The sequence below is a fragment of the Arachis stenosperma genome, chromosome 10, assembly GCF_014773155.1.
Source record: "Arachis stenosperma cultivar V10309 chromosome 10, arast.V10309.gnm1.PFL2, whole genome shotgun sequence".
Lineage (NCBI taxonomy): Eukaryota > Viridiplantae > Streptophyta > Magnoliopsida > Fabales > Fabaceae > Arachis > Arachis stenosperma.
In genome coordinates this window covers 7,912,388-7,925,951 of record NC_080386.1, presented here as the reverse complement: position 1 = coordinate 7,925,951, position 13,564 = coordinate 7,912,388, and positions in this window count along the sequence as shown.

Below are 13,564 nucleotides of genomic sequence, written 5' to 3'. Positions count from 1 at the left end.
ATTGATTCGAGAAGAAACTTGCCTATTCTGGACAAGAACAATTGTTCCATTATATCGACGAAACGAATTTATTATGTTATTAGCTCAGTAAAATTTAATGGATATATCATTAAATCACTAACTCATAACATTATCAAATCATGGCATTAAGGCAGTATATTAAAGATAATAAATACCTATAAACAGTTACATCAAGAAGATATAATTAAAAAAAAAGGAAAAACTTAGCAGGCTATACATTTCTTACTTTTATCTAAAAACACTACTGACTTAATAAGTATCGGATTGTCTTTATAGGTTACTCTCCTGATCTGGTTCCAACACAATTCAAACTAAGATTTCTAAAACTCCTTAGCTCATAACCTCTGCAACAGAAACGAATATTTGGCGGCATCTGTGAGAATCCTACTAAATTGATACTATAGCTAATCGAGAAGTAAACTCTATTATTCACCAAATAATTCCAAATACTCTTTTTAAAGAATAGCGAAATAAGGATCAAGGACATGAGACTAAGACCACCCCCAATCCCAACGAGGAAGAACATCAACAAAGCCCTCCAGGTTTCGAACATTGAGAGGTTCAAAATACTGGTGCTCGACATTTCGTTTACTTGGGAGAGGATTATGTCCATGCGATGCAAGAAATGCGTTATCAAGCATAAGAATTGGAACAATTGCTGGTAAAACGGTCAATGTCACGACAATCTTGATCCTAAAGTCGAACAACAAAGGATTGACGTGATACCTGTGACAGGAAGACCCCAGAGCAGGGTCATAAACAACATCAGGATGATGATCGTCATCGTACTCCTTCACCTCAAAGGAATTGGAGAGTCTTTTCGACGTGAAGATGAGCATTGTGATCCGAAAAATAAGGCAAGGATTGACTCCCATTTAGCCTAGTTTAAAAAGAGGCAGACTCTGCAAAGGACCCAAGTCTTAAAAGGCATAGGAATATTCAGAAACATATCATCATAGGACAAACTCTATTTACTTCACATGTCTTTTAAATTTGTTTACCAAGGCACTTTGATAAATCGACAGATTTGAAGTGTGAGGGAAAGTCGAATCCTTAAGAACACATAGACACTTTTGAGGTCGTGTGTTTATGTCTCATTGCTGGCCTATTAGAAGGAGATTTCAGATGGCAAATGAAAAAACCATTAAATTTCTTTGCAATATATGCGAGATAAGTATGTCTTAAAAGTGGTGTCCACCAGACGAAAAGGCTAGCTCCATCACCTAATAAGGTTGGAATAGCTCGGGACAAACGTCTATACCAAAAACGTTAACACCACGAGTTGGCAAATTCTCAACATATACACTTTGGTGGCTTCGTTGACTTAAATCTACCAACAAGTGTCACAGAGAAAAATACTTTCCAAAGTAAGGCAGATCCGACCTAGGATTTTGGGAGTGGATCTTTTCCAGTGGAAAAAAAACTGGATGATGTCTAGTGTTTATTCTCACCTTTCATTACTCTCTCTCTCCTATTTACTTTTGGTCCCACTTATAGAATTAAAGGTGAGATATCATATTTTATTCTCTCAATTGTTAAAAAAAATGGAGAGGATCTATTTCCTAGGATTTTCTAAACAAGTCATAATATTGTGACTATCACACAAGTCCTATTTGAACAACCAATTTAAGATGAGAAACTTTTCGAATTCATTCATCATGTTAAGCCTAAGGCAAGTGTGGTCTGGATACTCGTTGATCTCTCTCTTTTTCATTGTGTTCGAAGCTCGATATTTTATTTTTGGATTCAAGTTGAGGAAGAACTATGTTTTGTACAGGTACTTGGTGAATATTGTTAGAGGTGGCAAATGAGCCTAAATCCGCGCGGACCGGTCTGCATAACCCGCCAAAAAAGACGAGTCGGGCTAGAAAATTGAGACCGCCAAAGAGCAAAAGTCTTCCTAACCCGCACTGTTTAAACCGCGGGTTTTGACGGGGCGGGACGAGCTTTTCCGCAAGGCTTAGTGTTTTTTTGTCAAGAAGGTATTTTTGTAATTTTTTGGCCAAACCCAACTTTTCCCAATCCAACTTACAAGAATATAAAGATGAAAATTGAGTGTTTTGGATTATGTTTATGTTGCTTTAGAGACAATATTTATAATTATATTTTGGATGAAAACTTGGTTTATACTTATATTTATTAGATATTTATAATTACAAAGACTTTAATGTTTATGAATATAAAAAATATAATTTTTTTATGCCTTTAAAAATTATAAATTTTTTAATATGGTTGTGAAATTATATATATTATGTAGTAGTTAATAATAAAAAAAGGAACTTTGGCGGGTTTAGTCCACCAACCCACACTTAGACAGGATGGAGTGAAATTTTAGGACCGCCTCATTAGGTGGGACGGGGTAAACTTTTCCGCTTACCATCCCTAAATATAGCATCACAGAAATTAAGATATTTTTAACTCTCTTAATTTATAGTTTCCTTTCACAATATTTGTTACGTATCAAAATTTGCATTTTTTGCTGGAAAAATTTTTTAGGTTGTTAATAACAATAAATAATCTCATTCATTTAATTCCATAATTTTTTATTTTATAATTAAGAAACTGTTTTAAAATAAAAGTTATCTTTTGCAAAACCTTAAAGTTAAAAACTAAGCCCATGATTTCTGATTTGTATTTTAGTATAAATTCATTTCCGTATAAATTCATATTTATGCTAATAAGTATGATTTTATTAAATCTATCCACCTATCTATTTAATATACTAAAATTAAATTTTACACCAAATTATTTGAAATGAGATATCATTATTAAATATTAAAAAAATAATTTCAATAATCAAATTTATAAATAATTGAATTCTCGCATAACGTGCTCTAAATTTTACTATATATTATTTTATTCATTTATAAAAAAAAATTATAATGAATACAAAATATTTATCATCAAACTAATTATAATTTTTATTTACTTTAATGAGTATTTATCATTGATAAAAAAATAACTATTGAAAAATTTAGCTTTATTTAACTAGCAAAGGTGCAGTAGTCGTTAATGACTATAGTGATGTTAATTACTCTTTAAAACACGATAAATATATTTTTTTTATAAAACACCAAAAAAGAATTTTAAAACACCGTATAATGAAGCTGATGCATGGAAGTATATATAAACCTAGAGAAAACCGTGGATTTAGATTTGAAACTTGTTGAAAATCGTATGGTTTAGATTTGAAACTTGTTGAAACACTAATTTAAAGATGTGAAAACGTCTTTTTTTTAATGTTTTTTAAAAATTAAAATTTAACACATATAATTAATTAAATTATATTATTTTTATTAAAATTAAATTAGATAAATCAGTTTAGCAAAAAAATTAATAAATTAAATTTTAAATTTGTATAAATTAATATTTTTTATAAAAAATTACTATAATATTCCTATTATAAAACACAACTAAAATATCTCTATTATATATATATATATATTAATTTTAAAAACTTTAAATTTTAACTCTATAACCATAAAAAAGAAAAGGGTTAGAATTTAGAATTTTTAAAATTAATATATATAATAAGAATATTTTTGTAATTTTATATAATAACGGTGTTGTAGTCATTTTTTATAAAAAATAATGTTAATTTAGATGAATTTAAAATTTGATTCACTATTTTTCAGTCAAATTAATTTGTCTGATTTAATTTTGACAAAACTAACATAATTTAAGTGATTATATATCTTAAATTTTAATTATTAAAAAATATCTTAAAAAAAAGACGTTTTTTGCGTCTTTATGGGAGCATCCCTATAACAAATTCATACTAATAACCTAAAACCTTAAACGCTAATATATACAAGCATCCTTTTCAAATACCAGCTACCCTAATGGTAGAAGTTTGAAGCTCCCATTTTTAATAAGATAAGAGCTCTCATGATTTTGCCTTTTTCTTTTAATTCAAATTACAGTCTAACATATACTCTTTTCTTTTTCGATAGATTCAATATATCAACAACTTTTTAGTTATTACTCGATTGATATAGTTTTTGTAGTTGATGTACCAAATCGATCACAAATTGAAAGGTATTGAGAGAATGAGACTGTCTAAGGAGAAGTCGAAGAAGAATTTTGAATTCAAAAGTTGGGTGCAAATAGTTTTTTAGCAAAATTTGGTGAGTAAATGACGTGTCATGGAGTGATTGAGCTGAATAGTCTATAAATTGACGGACTATATATAAAGGAATCAAGGTTGGAAATTCTATCCAGAAGTACACTCTCACAAACTCTTACATCTCAATAATTTTTTTAGACATTTGTTTTGAGTTAGTTTTGGTAGGATTTCTTCCATTTCCTTCAACTTTACCAATTCTGTATTTACATTCATGTAATTTAGTTTATTTGCAAAGCTGATTTCGTTTTTCTTGACTTTAAATTCTTTATTTTTATTTTTGATACTTTTGAATTTCCGTAAAGATTCTTTATTTTAACTTTTGTAATATTTTAAAATTCTGTGAAGTATTCTTTATGTTAAATTTACCTTTTTCAAGTAAAGATATTCGTTTTATCTCATTTTTTGCAAAAGATTTTTTTATCATTCACAACGTAACAGCTTTGATGCACATAAGACTGGTATCTTCAGATAAGTAGGTTTTGCTTCTAAATATTAAATTTCGAACCATTAGATTATTTACAATCATCAAAGTTATTTTGGCATTTAAATTTATTAATAATCCACTTAAAAAAGATAAAAATGGATAAATAGGAAAACCTATTATATAATTTAATTTTTTCGTTATTTTAAAATACTAGTTCTGATCTATAAGGATTCAATTTTCAATAAACTGAATTTTTTTCATATTTTGCAAATTATTCTGCAAAACTCAGAATCACGACTCATCATGATTTAGTGAGGTGGGTCCAGATGAAAAAACCAAAATAAATGGTAAAAAGGGTAATAAATGAGTCAAATTTGATTTTACGAGGATAATAAATTTTTCTAGTCAAATTTGACTAATTAGTAGAGACATGTTCACACTTATTTTCAGTATTTTTTATTTTTTTTTTCATTAGAGACTTTTTGAGCTGAAATTTGCTTTTTAACGATAATTTTGTACGCACAAAAAAAATCAGCGTCTTGAAGACCGTAGAATCAGTAATAAATGTTACAGCCACTCATTCTTGATTTATTCTTTTAAGAATAAATCTCAGTCGTTCATTATTTTACTACACGATAAAATTTAATTCGAGATGAACCTCAATAGAGTATTCCGCAAATACCTCCTACAGACCCGAAATTCTCTTTCTTTTCTCCCAAGCAACACGGTCCACTCTCCTTTTACAGTGACCGAGTTTTCTCTCTCTTTTTATCCTACCCATTGTATTTTTAACTCCAAATAATTAAATGTGGTTAATTGCAAAAAATATCACATAATGAGTAATGACTTGGCTCTTTGGTTTCACGTCATTCCACCCTTGATTTTTCAATCTTGACAACGAAATTTTCAGCATCTTTTATCACCATAATTGCATGTTTATTTTAGCCTTTTATTTAAGTAAGCTCACAGTAAAAATTTGACAAGTTTAACGATAATTGAGAGAGAAAGAGTCGAGTTTTAGAGAAAGAAAAAGAGAGCCTTTTAGTCATATTCATATATTTTTCAATAATTATTCATTGTTCTTCCATAGTTCTTGGTGGGTTCTTCAAGGATTCAAGTCTTTCAAGTCCATTTTCTTATTCTTTCTTGATTTTTCTTGTTTTTCTATATAAAGTCCAGCAAAGGTAACCATCATTCTTCACCCTTTCTTTTTCGATTTTGAACCTGAAACTAAGAAGGTATGTTGCTCTCTTCCATATTTAAAAAATCACTCTTGAAAGTCTTAAGGAGACATGTCTAAAGCACTCAAAATTTAAGCTCAAAGTGAATGAAAATTTATCATTTTTTTGACACCCAATTTGGCCAAGAAGACTTAAAATCCAATATTAATTGTCCTCTTACTTTTGTTTAGGTGATTCTTGGTGTTTAAGGTGTTTAAAGACTAATTTGCACAAGAGATTAGGATTATGTTAGTTAGAATATCTTCATGCTTGATTTGGTGTTCATATGAGCCATTTTATGATGATTTTGTGCATAAAAAATTATTCTAAAAATTGTATGATGCGCAGCTATTTTTGACTTGATATATGTGAAATATGAATCTTTGATGCCTATATTTTTGTATTATAGGGCCAAAAAGTTGCAACACTTGGAGTTTAAATTTCAAGCATTAAAAGTCACTAAAAAATAGAGAAAAACATGGAAATATATGTCCTGAAAATTCATCCATGAATTTGTCTAAAAAGTATAGAATAAAAAGGTTGACTAGAAATTAAGTTTTAGTCCTACGAAATTAATTAGTATGATACAACACAAGTGATAATTCGACCATTAAAGAGTAGTAGAGAGCTAAAAATATAATTAAAATAATTTAGACGTAAAATTTTTATCTTAGTAGTTTTATGGGTAAAATTATAATTATATAAAAGAGTTGGATCAAAATTATAATTAAAATAAAAATTACGGGCCTAAATAAAAGTTTTAACAAGAGTTAGCATTAAAAGTGAAAGTGTGGTAATTAAATATGTAAGAAAAGTAATCTAAAGGCGAAGTAGATCTTTTGTGTCGTTAAAGATAAAATTGATATTAATTAAAAGTGTTAGGAATAAGAAGTAGATCTTTTGTGTCGTTAAAGATAAAATTGATATTAATTAAAAGTGTTAGGAATAAATTGGTAAAAGTAGAATCATAAGGTCAATTGGGTAATTTTGGCACTAAATAAGACTAATAAGTATTTACTTAAAACGCTTAGGAGCATAATAGTAATTATGGGATAAAGTAAGACATAAAAATGGAGGCAAATGACTAAAATAAATCAATTGGGATTCATTTTTATCGAATTACAATTTTTGGAGATTGCATACGCAAATGCATCTTTTATATTACTATAAAAATTGCGAGAAAGGTCCTGCAGATTAGGCATGCACCGCTACAAATATGTTAATGAAAAAACTGCTACACCCCTCCAGCGATTTCTTCAATGTTAGGCAATTATAACGCGACAGCGGTGTAGCGGTTTATGCTTGAGTATAAATACGCTGCATCCAAATTCTTAGGGTGTATTTGACAAACACGATGGAGAGGATAAAAGTGCGTTTATGTTCTTTGAACGATGTTTTTTAATATTTGGTAATTTTTTTCCTCTAAACGCAGATGTGATTTTGCACCTAAAAGCGCATTCACTTGAACAAAAAAATTGTAGCTTTTGCATTCACTTAACGTGATTTACGTTTGTTGTTGTTGGTCATTATTGGTTTTAGTAGTTTTTTCCATAAGAATTTCATATCTGTTTCAAGTTATTTCAAATATTTTAATTTTTTATTAGTGTTAGTATTTTCTTTTGTATTTTGATTTTTTATTTTTTATTAAATTTTTGTTATAATTTTGTTATAATATGAATTATTAATCTTATTTAAAAGGACAAAGTTAATAAAAAATTGATCATACCTAACAATAAAGTCAAAAGTAATAAAATTTTACCGACTAAAATAATACTAAATAAAAGAATATTGAGAGCACTAAAACAATTATAAAATGTTTTTGGTTTGACATTGTAAAAAATTAGAACCAAAAACAATAATAAAAATAACATTATTGAAAATACTTGAAAAAATTATTAAAATATATCATTTTATATGTTATTTTTAATTTAATAAATAAATATTAATTTTTATTATAAAAAGATTATTTTTACAAAATTGTTAATTTTTATATGTTATTTTTACTTTAATAAATAAATATTCATTTTTATTATAATAGTAAAAAATTATAACATACTAAAATAGAGTACTATAAAAAATACTATCTAAAAAATATACTAAAAGAAGTATAAAAAAAAGATTAAATATACTTAAAAAATAATATTATAATTTAATATTATATTTTTTAGTAATTAACTAATTATCTATCTAAAAGTGATTTTAACTAATATTATCCAGACAATATTTATTTTATCAAAATCAATTTCAGTATAGAATTGCCAAACATAAATTATGTTGGTATAGACTCAATTTTATCCAAATCAATTCTACAAAATCACATTCATTCAATCTCCAGTTTGACAAACGTAAATCCAACCACGCACTTAGTAATTTCAAATGCCCAAATTCTTTCTAAGCCTTGAGAAACTTTCCCTCTCAATCCACAATTTCCTCTATCTCTCTAAAACGTTTAACTACTCAAGCATAAACCACTACACTCCTATAGCGGTTTATGCCTTTTTTTATATTCGTGAAGAAATCGTTGGAGAGGTGTCGCGGTTTCTTCTTTATTGTGTTTGAACGTAAACCACTATACCCCTCTAGCGGTTTACATGTATACCAAATCTGTTTGATCTTCTGTCGTGGTTTTCATAATAATATAAAAGTTGCATTTGCGTATGTAATCTTTAAATGTTGTATTCTAGTAAAATTGAATGGCAAATGATTTATTTTGGTAACTTACCCTAAAAATGGTTAATTAACTTACAAAAGGATAGAAATGTCTTTTTAAAAAATATGAGGGTATAATAGTAAATTAATAACCGTAGGGGTAAAAACGTCACCATAAAACCTAAGGAGAAAAGCTAAAGAGAAAGTTAGTGTAGAAATGACGAAATGAAAATTTTATAAAGTGTTAAGGACAAAGTGATAATTTTGTGACAAAAGACTTCAGAGATTCAGAGAAATAGACCGAGCATAAGATTTAAAAGACTAAGAAAAGAGAAGTACCTTAAAAAGAGAATTTATTAGCGTTTGGATGATACGTGGATCTTGCAATGGGAGGCGTGGTGTTTTGGGACACTCCATGTACTTGTAGATACTACCTTCCGAACCGCCCATTCTCTCATTCCTTGCTCAACCTTGACATAGTGTATGACATGCTACTATTTGAGCTCCATCCTGATTGAGGCACTACAAGAAAACAAGTTTTTTGCTACGCTTTTAAAGCGTGGTGAAAAGTAAAACAAAAAAGCGTAACGATAGCTCTTTGCCACGCTTGTTGAACTATTGATACGCTTTTAAAAGGGTCACATCTGCAAAGGGTGCCAGTTGCTCTATCGCCACGCTTTATTTTTGCCACGCTTTTAAAGATTGCCACGCTTTTTAAAAGGTGCCAATAGCGAGACATATGGCTAGCTTTTAAAATGTGCCGATATTGTGATGCAGTTATGCTTTTGAAGCGTGGTCGTTGATGCCTACTATATATTATAGCCACTCTTTTAAAGCGTGCCAATAGCAAGAGATACGGCTACGCTTTTAAAGCGTGCCAATATCGTGAGATGCAGCTATGCTTTTAAAGCATGGCTGTTGATGCCTACGGTACATTATGGCCACTCTTTTAAAGCATGTCAATAGATGGAGATACGGCTACATTTTTAAAACTTACCAATAGCGAGACATACGACTACGTTTTTAAAGCGTGACTGTTGATGACTACTGTAAAATATGGCTACTCTTTTAAAGTGTGGCTATAAGTTAGTTCAGTAACCTATTGTTCTTTATTAATAAATAAACCCTACAAAATTCATAGATAATTTTAAAATAAAAAAATGACCAGTAATTTTAAATCAATTAAACCTTGCTTCATAAGCTTGTCACCAAAAAAAGTGTGTTTGATCACATGACATGTCTAACAAAATACCAAAAATAAAAGTCATAACAACTACCCATGAATTATTAATACATGAATTAAAATTTCAACATGGGTTTACATTATCTACTTCCTTTACACTTCATTACAAAATATGAAACTTCATGATTACTGATCATCCATTGTGAGCGAAATTATTTTTACCACTGCCCTGCATAATTTTAAATATTATTGTGTTAGTGCATCTTATATCGAACCAAAAAATGAGAAGACATATATTACATATTAGCAATGCTGGTAGCTATGACACTAAGTGCAATAGTAGGCACATGCAGCACAAAGTTTTATGAATCAAAACAATAAGATATATAACAATCCATTCATCCACAAACTCAAAAGGACAAAACCGCTGTCCCAAGTCCCAACATCATAAAACAAAGGCAGCAAAAGCAAAATTCATATAACAAACTAGACAGCACAACAATAAAGGATCTGCAGAGCTTATAGAAACACATAACTCTACTGTATACTAAAATATTTACATAACATGAGATTGTGTGTACATATTCTAGTGACTGGACGAATAAATCAAATGAACAAGCTTAATGAATGATAAATTTTTACATCTAAGTTGTATGTTTTTCCATTATTAGTACAAAGAAAGACCACATCCTAAAATAATGTCAAATGTACCTGTCCGATAGAGTTTAGACAGTTCAAATAATCCTGGGTTATAAAATATAATAAATAGCATTCTTTGTGGAGTTATTCACTTTATTATGAGTAATTGTGAGAAACTCTATTCTACCTTAACTTAAATCAACTTTGAATTAATAAATTCAGATTCCGTTTCAACACCCACCTAAATCCCAACTCCCACCTTACACCAATTCAACACCATCAGCACCACCTATAATCTTTTATCTCACTATCAAATATCCAAAATCAACAACAATAACAACAAGTCAACAACTTTGAATTAATATATCAAATATCCAAAACAAAGAACAATCAACAATACACAACTTGAAAATTCAACAACCAACACTAGCATATTCAACTAGCAACAGTAGCAACAAGACAATGACCAATTCTTTTTTTTTTCTTTTTATCAGTACCTCTTTATGACAATAATATGGAAAAGATAGTTACTTACATCATCTTTGGGTGGAATGTGAGTTGATTCGGAGGAGCGAGGAGTATTTTTTGGTTTGCTACTTGAGGCATTCAAATAAGAATTTTGGGCAGCTTGCACTAAGGCTGCTACCTCTTCGTCACTCATTCCAGGGTTGATTTAGTGCACCAATACCTTTCATAAATCACATACACCGTCCATCTTCTTCTCTAATTATGAAACCTTCTCGTTGTATTCAACTTTGACTTGTCGAATCTCTTCATCCTTTTTAAGAGAGCTTTTTGTAATCAAAATCCTATAACAACGAACTCGACCTGGTTGGTCCTTTCCTCGCACTCCTACAAATGCATCCTCATCATTTTCTCCTGCTTCTATGCGGGTTTGAAGCTCAGCCTATCAAAAGTGACAACCAATGAGAAACAAAGTCGCATTAACTCAATATAAATAGAAATCACTTTAGGAAACATGGTACACTTTTAAAGCGTGCCAAAAGAGTTGTAGGAAACGACCACACTTTTAAAACGCCACTATAACAAAACTCTGTCGCTACACTTTAAAAGCGTGCATGTTTCTCTCTATGGCTACGCTTTTTAAGCGTAGCAAAAAAAGTGTGGCCAAATCTCGAATCAGTTGCCACCCTCATAAAAGCGTGGCCATAGACCCATGCCACGCTTTTTAAGCATGGCAAGAAAAAACATGGCCAATCTCTAATCAATCGCCACCCTTATAAAAGTATGGTCATTGACCATTTTTGACCACGCTTTTAAAGCGTGGCAAGAAAAAGTTGTGACTATAGACCTTTTTTCTTGTATTGAGGCCAGCACCCACCCCTCCATATCCTATGAATATGGTAGAGCCCATACTAGATTCCCCAATGATCTGAGCTGATCTATGACCAAAATACCCATCATGGTTAGATCCTGCTTTGGAGCTGGTGATCCCAGATGTACCTATATTTGTCACTCCTCTACCGTCCCCTGCAGTCGAGCCATTCAACAACCTTTGAGGAGAGGTCGACGGACTGGCAGTTCTCGAAGGCTTTGGATCATCATCATCCTCGATGAAGGAGGACTCTCTGATGTGGATTGACCTAATGATGGTAGACATATACTCTAGTTCATCCGAGCCAGGAGAAGCAGAAGTCGTTGAGGAGACAAGCAGCAACATTACTAGCGTGTAAAAGTGACTCATTCTACTTCAGCACAACGTTCCATGTTCTTTTAGCTATCAATGATCTGTGACCAGTTTGTCCTCACTTTATATAAACTTTTTAGATAGCTAGCATCTTTTTATAAAGTTAGACGGATTCCAAAGTAGGGTGGTTTTTGTAGAACTAGGACTTTTTAATATAAGTAATAGAGTCTGTAAATATTTGTATGTAATATAAATAAGCAATCGTTGCACTCTATGATGTAAGCCTACGAGCAAGTACATAATGTTACTATACTTTTGTATATTTATATGTTACATGTTTTGATTGTCTAACTTATATATGGTTAATACACGATCTCAATAAGTAACACATGTTATATGCTTAATATATCTAGTCTAGAGAGTCCCTAAAGTAAGCCGAATAATAGCACTTAGATACTAGCATTAGTCATGATGTGTTAGGAGTTAAGTCATTAGAAGTTCCAAAGCAAAAGATACACGTAATAAAAAGTTTAAGCAATTTTGAATAAAGGACCAATAAAATACACATAAAAAGTGAATTTTATGGTACTTATAATGAATATGGTAATTATACTAATATTCTAAAACAATATAATTAAAATTAAGGTCACACTTTTTTATTATTTAACAACACTTTATTTTTTTAATTTGAGAACATATATTTTTTTGTAGCCACCGTAATCACCATAAAATATACCATAATTCAATTATTTTTTAAAAATAATTATCCAAAATAAAAATAACACATATTATAACATAAAAGTGAATCTTAGTATTATAATGTTTAAAATTAGAAGATAAATAAATAAAATTACATTTAAATAATAACTGAACTTATTAAACTAATTGATAATTATTTAATTATTTAATTATTTAATTCAATTTTTAATATATAAGTTCTAATTTATAATTATTTCTTACAACAGATCTTATAAATATCATAATGACTTTTAATTTTATCATAAAGTAATGTTAATTTTTAATTTTAGCTTGTTCATTAAGTAAATTTTTATGAAATCAGGATATTAAATTTTATTGAAAATTTTTCTGTTTAAGCAACCTTATTACACCGCTAACATTTTCCTTTGTATCCTCACTTCACCCATGTCTGGCTTTTCATACATAGATATATGACACGAAATTTTATTATATTAGTAATTTTTTATGGCACATTATTCATTTCACTTACCCCATCTATGTTACCCTGTTCGTGAGTTGCTTGAGATGTTGAAGATAGCCTTTTTTTTTTTTTGTGATACAGGATTGCTCCTATCTTCGGACTATAATGTGTGATTGATAGAGGGATGATATGCAAAGACATTTTGACAGCCAAGTCAGTAGTTATTTTAAAGAAAAAGTTAGTGAAAAAATGTATTGTGTGTATTTGGAGGAGTAGACTGTTTCTCTTTATATACTATAAAAAAAATTTTAAATGTACCAAAAATATTCAAGTTGCATATTAATTAAAATCAATAATTAAAATAATTAAAATATTAGTGTTTTGATACACTTAAAACTCTTTTTATACTATAAAAAATATTTCAAGTGCACTGGAGAGCAGGGGCGCAGGTAGGTATAAACAAAGGGGGGCAATGGCCCCCCAAAATTTTAGCTT